The 12,202-nt window shown below is 32.2% G+C and overlaps 1 long non-coding RNA gene across 1 annotated transcript; it reads left to right on the forward strand.

Annotated features, from left to right (window-relative positions):
• Nucleotides 1–9,174: 9,174 nt before the first annotated feature.
• Nucleotides 9,175–10,665, forward strand: LOC147480220 (uncharacterized). The gene is made up of 3 exons (XR_015205324.1): nt 9,175–9,279; nt 9,648–9,691; nt 10,332–10,665. It is a non-coding gene; the product is annotated as an uncharacterized LOC147480220 (long non-coding RNA).
• The last annotated feature ends 1,537 nt before the right edge of the window (nt 10,666–12,202 follow it).

Genomic DNA, 12,202 nt, shown 5'->3' on the forward strand with positions numbered 1-12,202 from the left:
AGGCCTCCTACACACCATAAATCATTTGCATTGTACATCTTAGTCGAATCTGGAATAGGTGTTTGTGGCAGTCTCCCATTTATATAGCTATGGGGCCTTACCGTAATACAGTCCTAGTTCTTCATTATTTATTTTTGTGGCATATTTTGCAGCTTGATCTGCTGAGAAATTTGCTTTTCTCCAAGTAGAGGTAAGCAAAAGATTGTTCAATTCTGAGCTGCACTCAGGGGCAGATCCAGGGGGGTGGGGGTTGGAGCACACTCAACTTTCCCGTCAAAAAAATAAATACTAGTTATAATAGTGTATAATTCACCCAAATATTTTTTTTGTATTGTATGTTAGTTGTAGCAGTCCCTTTTGAGTGGCAATTCTGGATCCGCCCACTTCTCCCATCTTCTTTTGATCTTCCACGACAATCTACTAGTTCCGAAAGCCCTCACAACCGCAACTAAATCTGATTCTAGCCATAGATCTTTTTTTATTCCCCGTAACTCCGTAAGCTTTTTTTGTGGAGATGTAGAGATTAAACTTAAAATAAAATAAGAAAATCAAGCTAGAAAAGCATGGAAACTTGATTGGCTTCTTTCAAGTAGGTTGTGTCAAACGAATTAATCACTAAGTTTACCAATCAAACATTACTTCAAAGCCACCTCCTACTCCCACGCATGCACCCAAACCAAAGTATTTCAACAAATAAACAACTTAATGACCAAAATAAGATAGTGTGGACCTAGTTGTACCTTAATAACTTGTGTCCATCCAATCACCAACAAATAGATACCAATAAGCATCAAATGCATTAAATGACACTAACAATTGAATAAATCCTTCCATGCTAGAAACAAATTAAATGATCACGCCCAAATTATCATAATTAATAATAAAACCTAATACTAAATTAAAATATTAAATCCTAATAATTGCACCAGATAAATAACAAGAAAGTACGCTCGTGCATACACACAAGCTCCTTTGAGAAAAGGATTCCTCTTTTTTGTTCCTAATCCGGTTAAATTTCCGAACAAATCATTTTAATTGTGCTTTTAAAAAACCCGTTTTTTATTGGGAGAGGGATCTCGTTTTAATAGTTGACTTAATTTAGAAGTGTGATTCCCGTTTTAATAGGAGAATGATTCATGTTTTAAGGGTCTTCGTCATATAGACACCACTGATTGACTTTACCAAGGGCACCACACACTAACCACAAAATAAACGGGCCGGGTCTTAGAATTAGGAATAAAAAAAATAATTTTTTAAAATAATTTATTAATAATCAAAACACATTTGTTTTTACTTAAATTGTACAATATTCAAAATTAAACAAGAAAGATTATAAAATTTATCTCTAGCTAATTGAAGATACTAATTGATTGATTTATTTATTTTTCAAAAAAAAAAAAAACAATTGGTTGAATTATAAATTTTATCAAAATTTGGAGGAACCCCAACACGAAAACATGTAAGTCTTATAATAATTTACGAATCAAATCCATAATTTTTACTCCTCATTATCATAGTTGAAATCAAAGCAAAACTTTTAATTAAATTATTCAATTGCGCATTTGAATATACTCATTCATTTAATTTTATGGAAGATGATTAAAATTTTGAATTTTGTCAACATTGAAAAGGCACATTGATTCAATTGAACGTAAGATAAAACCAAACTAATAAACAATAAACAATATATATATATATATATATATATATATATATATATATATATATAATAAAAAATTGGTGCCTATTCAATTTTCAGAGTGATGCTCATTTGGTTTTGTTTTGGGTGTGGGAAGCCCTTGGTAAAATAAGTGGTGCCTTTATAAAAAGCTTGTTTTAATTAGAAATGCCTAGAATTTTTTTTTTTTTTTTTTTTCAATAGGAGAAGAATTCCCGTTTTAATAGGAGATGATGATGTGGAATTTTAATAGAGCTCGAAAAATACTTTTTGTAGGAGCTTTAATATTAACATTATAAAGTAGACCCGTGCTATAATAGGAGAATGATTCCAAAATGTTGTTTCGTTGGTTTCTGTCTGACTGTCCTCAGTTTCTTCGCCCTAAACTCACCTTCCCTCTCCGCTCAGTCCCCACTGCTAGCAGTTATATTAGTAATATATAGATAGATATTGATATAGATATTGATAATAACGAAAGCCGCGTGTACACCTAATTTATTATAGCAGCAAGGCTTAATTACATAAATATGCAACGTACTTAGGTCCTCTTAATACTTGTATTAACATACAATTTTTTTTAACAAAAGTATCAATATACTATGCCCGATTTCACAAAAATAACAGCCTGTTAGCACCTGTAGTTAAGTGATGATGTGTCCGTTAAATGATGATGTGTCTGTCAATTAACAGACACATCATCATTTAATGGACACATCATCACTTAACTGATGGACAAATCATCATTTAACGGGCACATCATTACTTAACTGACGGGTGATAACAGGTTGTTATTTTTGTGAAATCGGTCATAGTACATTGATACGCTTTGTTAAAAAAAAAATGTATGTTGATACAAGTGTTAAGAGGACCTAAGTGCATTGCATATTTATGTAATTAAACCATAGCAACAATGAACCAACATGTAAAATGACTAGATTACCCTTTCATTGAATTTTGAGTCATTGTAGACGTTCTTCCTTTCAGACTTTGGACTTTGCGGTTGCTTAGTTTAATTGCGGAGAGATAATTGTTGAGATTAGTTACTCATAATGTGATTTTGTGTTAGAAGTTGTGATCATTAGCAAAGTTTCCTTATATTTAGAGTTGATTATACTTATACTTAAGTCTTCTGGTTTTGGTGTGATGGAAATGCATGAACCGTGATATTACAATCACTTTTGAATTTTTTTGTTATTGAGAAACTGAAACCGATTTTGGTTGCTGACTTGCTGGTATGTCATTAACTTTCTCCTAAAGCTAACCGCAAAAAAAAAAATAAAAAAAAAATAAAAAAATAAAAATAAAAGAAAAAAAGACAATGATCCTTAATCATCTCTCTATTGTCGATTATTATTAGAAGAAAGATAAGATATTTTCTCCATTATTAGATTTTGTGGTTCGCTCCACAATTTTTTTTTTTCTTTTCTTCACATGACAAAGATTTTGTCCAAATCTTTATCATGTTTGTGCTTTGGTTTTATAGTTTGAATTTTCTATTTCTCACAATCACTTCAGATTATTATTAGTTATTGTTGCTACAACACCTTGAACTTGATAGATTAAGTTCAATTTTACTTACTTGACACTTTTCTTCCGTGTAAGAGAAGATGTATGTTTTGTATTTTAGGATGGTAGATAGTAGTAGGACATCACATTTATCCCTAGAAGAAATTCTTTTTGGTCAAGGCCATGGGAATTGCTTATTTGAGATTTTATGATATTAAGCAAGTATTTACACGCTTATAACATAGCAAGGGACTTTAAGTGGGTTCAGTTGTTGGTGGTTATTGGCATAGGTGCTCTCGTGCATAACAATCCAACGATATTTTAGTTCTCAAGCTTTTTTGGCATTACCCTTTGAGCATTGGTTGATTTTGATCACTCCGATCCCCCTGAACCCCTGATTGCCCATATTTGTCGATATCCACTTTTTTTTTTTTAGGAAATAGTACCTCCATTAATCTCAATGTAATTGATCTCAATAAATTAAATGAGGATATGCATTATGGTTAGTTTGATCTCAATAAAATAGAAATAGGAATGGGGTATAGATTACTTATAATTTTTAAATGAAGTAATTGTTAGTTTCATCTTTTTGGTTTTCACGTTCTTTTTCATCCCTTCATATATTTCTTTCCAATCTAATATTTATGTTATTAATTTTGTTTCTTTTTCCAGATTGAATTGAACTCGCGAGAAAACCAAAATCGACTTCAACATTAGGTATTGTTACTCCCAATTTGTATATTTAGTGCTATCAATGAGATCAAGATCATTGGTCGATTTTAGTTGGGGAAGTGTGAAAATTGTTTTCTTGGTGTTCATTTTTTGCATTTCAATAGTTGTTGTTGCATTTGTATGGTATACAAAGAGCTTCAAAATGTTGAGTCTGCCTACATTTTGGTATGTCCACCTAGATTTTGGTATCCTCTCTTCTTATATCCCTAGCTATGTGAAAATTCTATATTAGAGAGCACTGGAGTTACTCGCATTCCAGACAACAAATTTCCCATTAACTCGGTAGTATGTCGTTTGATACAATAACTTATAATCGTGTCTATGATATGATTCTTTCTGTGTTTTATTTAATTTCTTTTGTGTTGGTAACTATGAACAAGCTAGGAGCAGGTTAGCTCTATTTAGTAAGTACTCAAGAGTCAAATTGCCTTTTATTTTTGACTTTTTACCTTACGTTAAAGGCTGTAAATTAAAAGAACCCAAGGTACTTTGGATTGTAGGCGGGGTTTTTGGTTGTTCTGACTTCTGAGCAATAAACCCAAGATATACTTCTATATGAATCTTATTCTTCAGCGAAGTATGGTTCCTAACATATCAAATGTTAGATTTACATTGGTTAATAATTTAATTCTACGAATATAGGTTGTTTGGTATTCTAATTGTATATGTTCGATTCGATCAGGTCCACAATATAATTACTTTGATAGGGTGATAAGATGTATAATGCACTGTTTAATCACAATAATAATGATAGAATCTTGATTTGTAATGAGTAAACAGTTTTGATAATTTGCTTGTGAATTTGAGCATCGTAATTGTGTGTTAATTGCAATGGCACTTGTGTGATACTTGCTCAGAACATTTGATTAACTGGAAACCATTTATCAGCAGGTGTGTTTGACAAAGGACCTCAAGATTGGCACTTTTAAAGAGTTGATTGTTAAGTCGTGATGTACTCCCAACAATAGTTAAGCACAAAGAAATTGGTGCTTCCATATGACGAGGCATACTTTCTTAAGCAACATAATTCTTGGTGGTGATCATAGACTCTGTGTAAGGTTTTTTTTACCATTGAATGTTCTTTCAGTTTCGTAATTAAGTTGGTTGCAGTCAAGGGACTTTTTCACTGAGGGCTTGAACAATTTTTTTTTAGTGTTGATACGAGACTAATATAAACTGTGTTATGCTTTTCTTAATATTTGCATTTTTGCTAGTATATATAATAGCATGCCCTTTTCGAGCTCTATTATTAGAGTGTCCACGTCAGTTTTTTTACTCACGACAATTTAGGGAAAAACCACGTAACTTAAAGTCCATAATAAGAACTTACTAAAAACAATCTTAAGAGTCCATAAAAAAGTATTTCTCATATAAAGTTCTTCTACGTTCTTCAAACTCATATTCACTCTTCTTTTTAGTCAAGTTCAATCAATCTTCAAGACATGTATTTTTTTTTTCCTAATCTACAACTCAAGTATTCAAGTATTCATTACAACCAACCAGTTTTGAAGTTTTTTTTATTAAAAATTTCATGGCCATATGATTATGCTGAATCACAAAAAGGAAGTTTGTGCACCAAAAAGCCAAGGGTTTTGGATTGATTCTCTTAACAACACTTTTAAATCCTAGATATTAACTCCGGGGCGCACCAACTATTTGTAGTCTTTTTCAATTTCTTCAATGTAAGGTTATGTTTTGTTAATTTTTCCCTCTTTCAACTACTGATTTATATTATATCAATTGTTATTGTAGATTGTTGCATGTTCCACACATCAAATCCATCGTGGATCATATTAGAAAAACAATAACACTGTATTCTCAATAGTCTCGTCACTATTCTTCAAAGGTTATATTCTCAAACAATTTTCTCCATGTCTATTCAAAAGTCTAATTATTATAATCATCTAACAACTTTTTTTTTTTTTTATTTGATAGTTATAATGCACCAAAAAAATGGAAAAGTGGGGACACTAGAGGAATTAGCGCTACCAGATGGTCTGCACCAAAAGTACTCTTCCTTTTACAACAAAATTGAAAGAGTTAAAATTTTGATGAATGGTTGCTACTACCAAGGAGAACTAACTAATCCGTTGAGGATGTTTATAGCAAGTAGAGACTCAAAGTACTCTAACTCTCTTAATCTAAACATGATCACATCCTAGCAATCCATATCTGATTGCATTACCTTCTTAGTTAGCACAAGACAAATTATCGTAAGCCAATAAGACAATGCCATAGTGATCCCTTATAAGCCCTCCAACCCTATTCGACCGCCATGTATTTATCCACCAACATTGAGTACTCAGGTGGCTTCTCCCTAATGTATTGAGTACAGTTCTCAACTTAAGTTATGCATTGATTCTCTATGAATTTAATTTAGTGGTTTCTTGATTAATCTTTTCATCTTCTTATGGTAATTGGGGTCATTAGTGTTGGGGTCCCTCACCATATCTGGAACGGTATGGTGGCATCGAACTGGTGTATTATTTGACGACCCCATGGCATCATTTGTGAGGAGCTTTAACCAACCTTAGGAAGCAGCTCGACACCATCGCGTCAAATGGAAACTGATATCTCGACATTGGCATGTCGGTTGAAACCAAAATTTTGCAACTCGCCAAAATTTCATAATACTACAAAACCAAAGTTAGGTTTTTGAGTAACACAAGTCTTTGAGGGAAACCAATTTTGAGAGCAACCAAAATTGAGAGAAAACCCTTGCAAAGAGATAAAGCTTGTAAGGAGATATTAGCGAAGAGAGAGATCTAGTAAGTTTGGAGAGACTTGAGAGGAGTGATTGTAATCTTCCTTTCCACACTTATAAAAAGATTTGCTCTTGTGGAAGTAGGCATCATTAGCTTGAACTACATTATATCTTGTGTCTCATTGTAGTAAGTTAGTTATTTTATATTGCTTGTTTGTGATAGTCAATTCCATAGCTTAGGTTTGTGGTTGTTGGTTGTAGTGAAAGCTTAGATTTTTCATTGGAGTTTAGAGTATTCATATTCAAGCTATCTTAGTAGGGATCGATTGGTATCGTTTTCCTCAACAATTAGATAATTCTTTTAAGTCTTTTACCATTTCATATATGATGCTAACAATGTTACAAAATCACTGACAAAAGAAGAAAATATGATGCAAGTCGAAGAACTTTCTAGAACATTTTAGATTTTATTGCCCAATTAGGCTTATTTGTTTGAAGTTGCTTAAGGGCCGGGTGATTTCGTTCTTTAGATAAGTTCATATTATATTTGGGTGTTAATGAGCCACCCATATCATTTTATTGAATAGGTTTAATGATCATACCTTTTTATTTATGATTTGAATATTGCTAATACAATTATGGAATGAAAAAGGATTAAGTACGTGGTATCATAAGCCATATTTCTAACCACAAGGAGAGACGTGGCTTATTATCAAAAAAAAATTAAAAAATAGTGCATTGAGTCTATGTCTACCTGATTTTGACCTCAATTCTCTAGTTGTGAATGTTACCGCCCCTTAAAACCATAAAAAGTTTTGGGGGCGATCTACAATAAGATTGTTATTGGTCATGAGAGGGAGTTTGAGTTATCTATTTGGTCAAAAAGAAGTCATTAGATGCTTGCACTCGAACACGCATAAAAGATTTTCTATTTGCTATTCCGACGGAGGGACTTGGACAGCGTATGTCGCCGGTGGAGTATCGTTCTATTCTCTGGTACCGTCTCATGATTCCTTTGTACTCGGCGATATAGTCTATGCCCTGCTTGTAAAAAATAGGTTGGATGCTTTTCGAGGACCGTGCAACACATTGTAGGCATTTTCTAGGTTTCAAATATTGACATGATCATATCAGAGACATTTTATGTGATGCATTTTGGAGGCCTGGGGTATAAGTGAATAGGGAGGCTCCTGTCAATTTTTTCACTGATCTGAATGAGGGTAGATCAATACTTCGGCCTATGGATATATTGATCTATAGTTGGTCTGAGGGGAAGCATGTGTGTGTTGATGTAACTGGAGCATCTCCGTAGGTAGGGCTTGGGTATGGAGTCTTTGAGGTGGGAGAAACAACAGCTAATAGAGCAAAATGCAGGGAAGATTGAAAAACACGGGATGCTTGTAGGGCTAATTAACATTGTTTCATTTCATTCAATTTCAACACTTTCAACCTTTGACACAATAATCTGTTGAGGTCTTAGAGGTTGCAGAAAAGTTATGAACAAGAATGTAATGGCGGTTGGTTCTAACGAGTTTGTATTTAGGAGGATTGAATTTGCCATTCATAAAGGACTTGCGGTGTAGTTTGTTGCATGCTTGTCTTAATTATTTGTAAAACTCGATCATTATCATTATTAATAAAATTTTCATCTTTATAAAAAAAAAAAAATAAAATAAAAATGAGAGACATGGCCTAGTGTATATATATTTGTTTCTTAGCTAGTAGCCTAATATGTTATAAATTAGTATATTGAACTCAACTCACATAACTTGTTTTTTATATATATGCTTGGCTCAATATTTTCTTCTTGGAATAAAACTTTTTTCAAGTATGATTTCCTCACTTAAGGTTGAAAGTTTTTATTAAGAACATGTATAATTTTTCATCCTCGCTAGAAAGGGCCTTTTGTCACTAATTTTAGGAAACGTTTCATTCCTAAAAGTAAGAGTTATATTCCTTGTTAATCTCGTGTTTTCCATGATTTAAAATCAAACAATGACAAACAAAATAATCCATGGATATTTTTGCACAAGAAACCCGAAAGTTAAATTGAAAACCCCAATTGAAGGGAATTGAAAAGCTACTTTTGGTTAGGTAGCATACCAAATTACTCTTTTGGAAGCAACACATGCATACCAAACATAACTTATGCTATGTTGATCAACTCTATAATAATGTTATGCATAATATAATTATTGACCAATGGTCTCTTCTTTTAGTTAATAGAAAAATGTGCATTATGTATATACTACAATAGGGAGAACTTTTAATTTGAGACTTCATCATCCAAAGTCAACTAGACACTTTGTTAATATATACACTTTCTAAAGGAATTTGTCACCTTAAAAGGGTAATTTACTATTATATCAAATATCAAAGCAAAGTGTCTTCTAAGAATGACTGATTGGAAAATTTGATTACACCTTTTAATCTTGTCGAAGTTATGAACTTGTTTGCCATGTGCATGACACATATATGCCTTCTTCCATAGCAAGCCAACAAATTAAAGGTAAAATTTAGGTATAAATAACCCTCATAATATCATATGGGGATCACTGCGATCATTCCATTAAGTAATTCTCTTTGTGTGAAAGAAATTTTGTGTTGGTTCGTGAACCCCATTAAAAGAAAAATGGAAGGAGGTCCCAAGAATCAAGTGGTAATTTATACTATATGCTTTTTGAATCTTACATACAACACGTAACTTTTTGGAGACTCCTCCTTGATCACTATCTTACTTTTGTTATTTTAAGAATTTCTAGTCGACTCAAATTCACTTTATTTATTTTATTGAAATCGGACATGATCATCAATGCTCAATAATTTCTGTTATCAGCAAATTCATTTAGTGTTGAGACTTGATCTTTCATTCTTTTTTTCCTTATTTCTTATTTGTTTAATTTCTTACCACCTAACAATTTGAATAAACATATTCTCAATAGGATTATAAAAGCTTTTGTTATTTCTGGAGAACCTAGTACATACAACACATTTCTAATTGTTCTTGTGTAATTTTTTGAATTTTAGGGGAAGTTGGAGGCATCTACTGCTGGATTGAAAAATTTTATTGGGTAATAAGTTCTTTGATGAAAGTATAATTGGATTAGGATATAGTTTAAGTCATTGGTATTAAAAGCGAACTATTATTTACTATAAACTATTCAAATACATTCTTAAATTAAATTTGCATATGGTGCGTGTTACATGGATCGATTTCATGATTCAATATTAATTAGTCTTGAATCCAAGCATAATAGTAACACCTTTCATTGTTTAAATTTCCACTGAATATTTGTAAAACCATAATGGGTATAATACTTGATAACTTAACTTTATTGTTAAAAAAAGCCAGACGATCGATTTTTTATAATCCACTCAACAATGGAAAACAAGCTTTATTTCGTTTAAAATTATATTTTATTTTCATAGCTTGTTTTGAAAAATTAAACCAAAAATATTTATAAATGGTTGTTGAAAGAGAAAATATTAGAAGCAGAAACTAAAAGCCTCTAACAATAACAAATTTGTTTTGAGACCGACTTGCATGATGTGTGCCTATGTCAATATGAATATCATGTTTTTTAGTTTTTTCATTGTCAATATGAATATCATCTTTTTTAGTTTTTTCATTGTCAATATGAATATCATTTTTTTTAGTTTTTTCATTGTATGTCATCTCTGACCACTTATATGAGTTATATCTTTTAACAGAAAAAAGCAAAATGATGATTTTCTTTTGGAGTCTTGATAAGAAACAAGATCTGAAAAAAAGAAACGTTGTGGCAAAGATGAAAGAGACAATGCATGGTACAAAGTAATGCCAAATCAGAGAACCATGGGTTTGATCCTAGTGAAAAGGATAAGAGTTGGGTTTAGCCGTTTCAAGAAGGAGAATTTGAGTATGTGCAATTCTTCTAACCCAAGCTTAAAAGCGTTGCACATCCATATAAGTTGGCACATTTTAACTCAAAAAATTAAGTAGGTTTCAGGGGAACATGAAATTTGAAAATAAAGAAAATTAATGATAATTACAACCTCCGCTACTCCCATACCATTCCTCGAAAGTATATATATATATATATATATATATAATGTTTTGTATATGCAATGACAAAATTGATGAAGTTTATCAAACAATTGTATCTTGAAAATCGCAATTTTTTGTCAAAAACTTTTTCTTTTTTAATCCGAACTTTGGATTAGGCAATATAATATCCCTCACTTGCATTGGATTCCCAAATAAACTTGCCCACACTTCTCCTGTAGAAGAACAATAAACAACTTTATTGTGGAGGAGGTACATACATAGACTCGGTACAATTATCATTTTCTAGGGATGCTATGTATCTGCAATCTTATTTGTTATATAAGCGTTACACTATACACTATATACAATATAATATCCCTCACTTGCATTATACTATATGTAGAAAACTTATTATATTGTATTCCAACATTATCATGAGACTTAATCTTCTTGTTTTAGATTATGAACTTCAACTCTTAGATGATGAAGCAACTATCATCACTTACCTTCGTTGTAGCATACTAGCACAACCCCTCTCCCCTCCCCAATTGGGTTGTATGCCCAACAATACAACATCATTTAAGTCCCTGGCCATGCCTCCATATCTTAGTTCCTCGAAAAGCACATCGGAGTTGATAACTATTTCCTTATCTATTTCACCTTGGTAAGCTGGGCGGATAGGATTCCGTTTCTTGTAGTCCACTGATCTTATCTTCAACCAGCCTACAGTCATATCTCTAGCATGTTCATTGTTTCTTTCAGTATAGATAGTTGTCCTTGTAGGTAGATCTTCATCTTATTCATGAGTCATGCACTACCAAGTTTCTATAATTGTGATGTGTTAGATAACATTAAGGGCATCGCTTCCATTGGAGATGAGAATTTACTAATAACAACAATTAACATGAGAATAAAAAATGAAAAACTTTAAAAAATTGAGTCACGTTTTGACCTGTCCTTAAAGTGAATTTGTCCCTTGCTCGATACTACAGATTCTTTGGGCATCCGTTGTTAGATATATCATTGTTAATAGAAAGTGGTCCCATTGACAACTTGAAGGAGTTGGCCTAGTGGTACAAGTTTTAAAATCAAGCAAGTCATAGGCATTAGGATCAAACCCATCACCTACCAGAATATATAGACAAATTAAAGAAATATTAGATATTTCATAGTTTCTGATTAGGCTTTGGGCTTTGGGGATATTGGGTTGACTTGTTTGGGACTTTGTTTTTCTTTTGAAATTCGTTTTTGGCTAATTCAAATTTCTTCAAATAGTTATTAATTAAAGGAGATTCTTGGCGGGTTACTTCTTGGATAATTGTTGCTCCACTTTTCCGAAAGTTTATAAAACCTCTTGAGACATTCTCTTGAAGAGATAAGTGTTTGAAAAAGACATAGTCCTCTTTGAAAAGATATAATGCTTGATCAAAAAGATATTTCAATGTGAATTTAAACCCTTGTTGATCCAAGATCATTAAAAAATCTTGAAAAATCATCACCATCTTTCCTCTTCATTTGGTTTTCTGAAATTATAGTTTTCAATTGAGAGTTACAA

This window comes from Coptis chinensis, chromosome 8, assembly GCF_015680905.1.
Source record: "Coptis chinensis isolate HL-2020 chromosome 8, ASM1568090v1, whole genome shotgun sequence".
NCBI lineage: Eukaryota > Viridiplantae > Streptophyta > Magnoliopsida > Ranunculales > Ranunculaceae > Coptis > Coptis chinensis.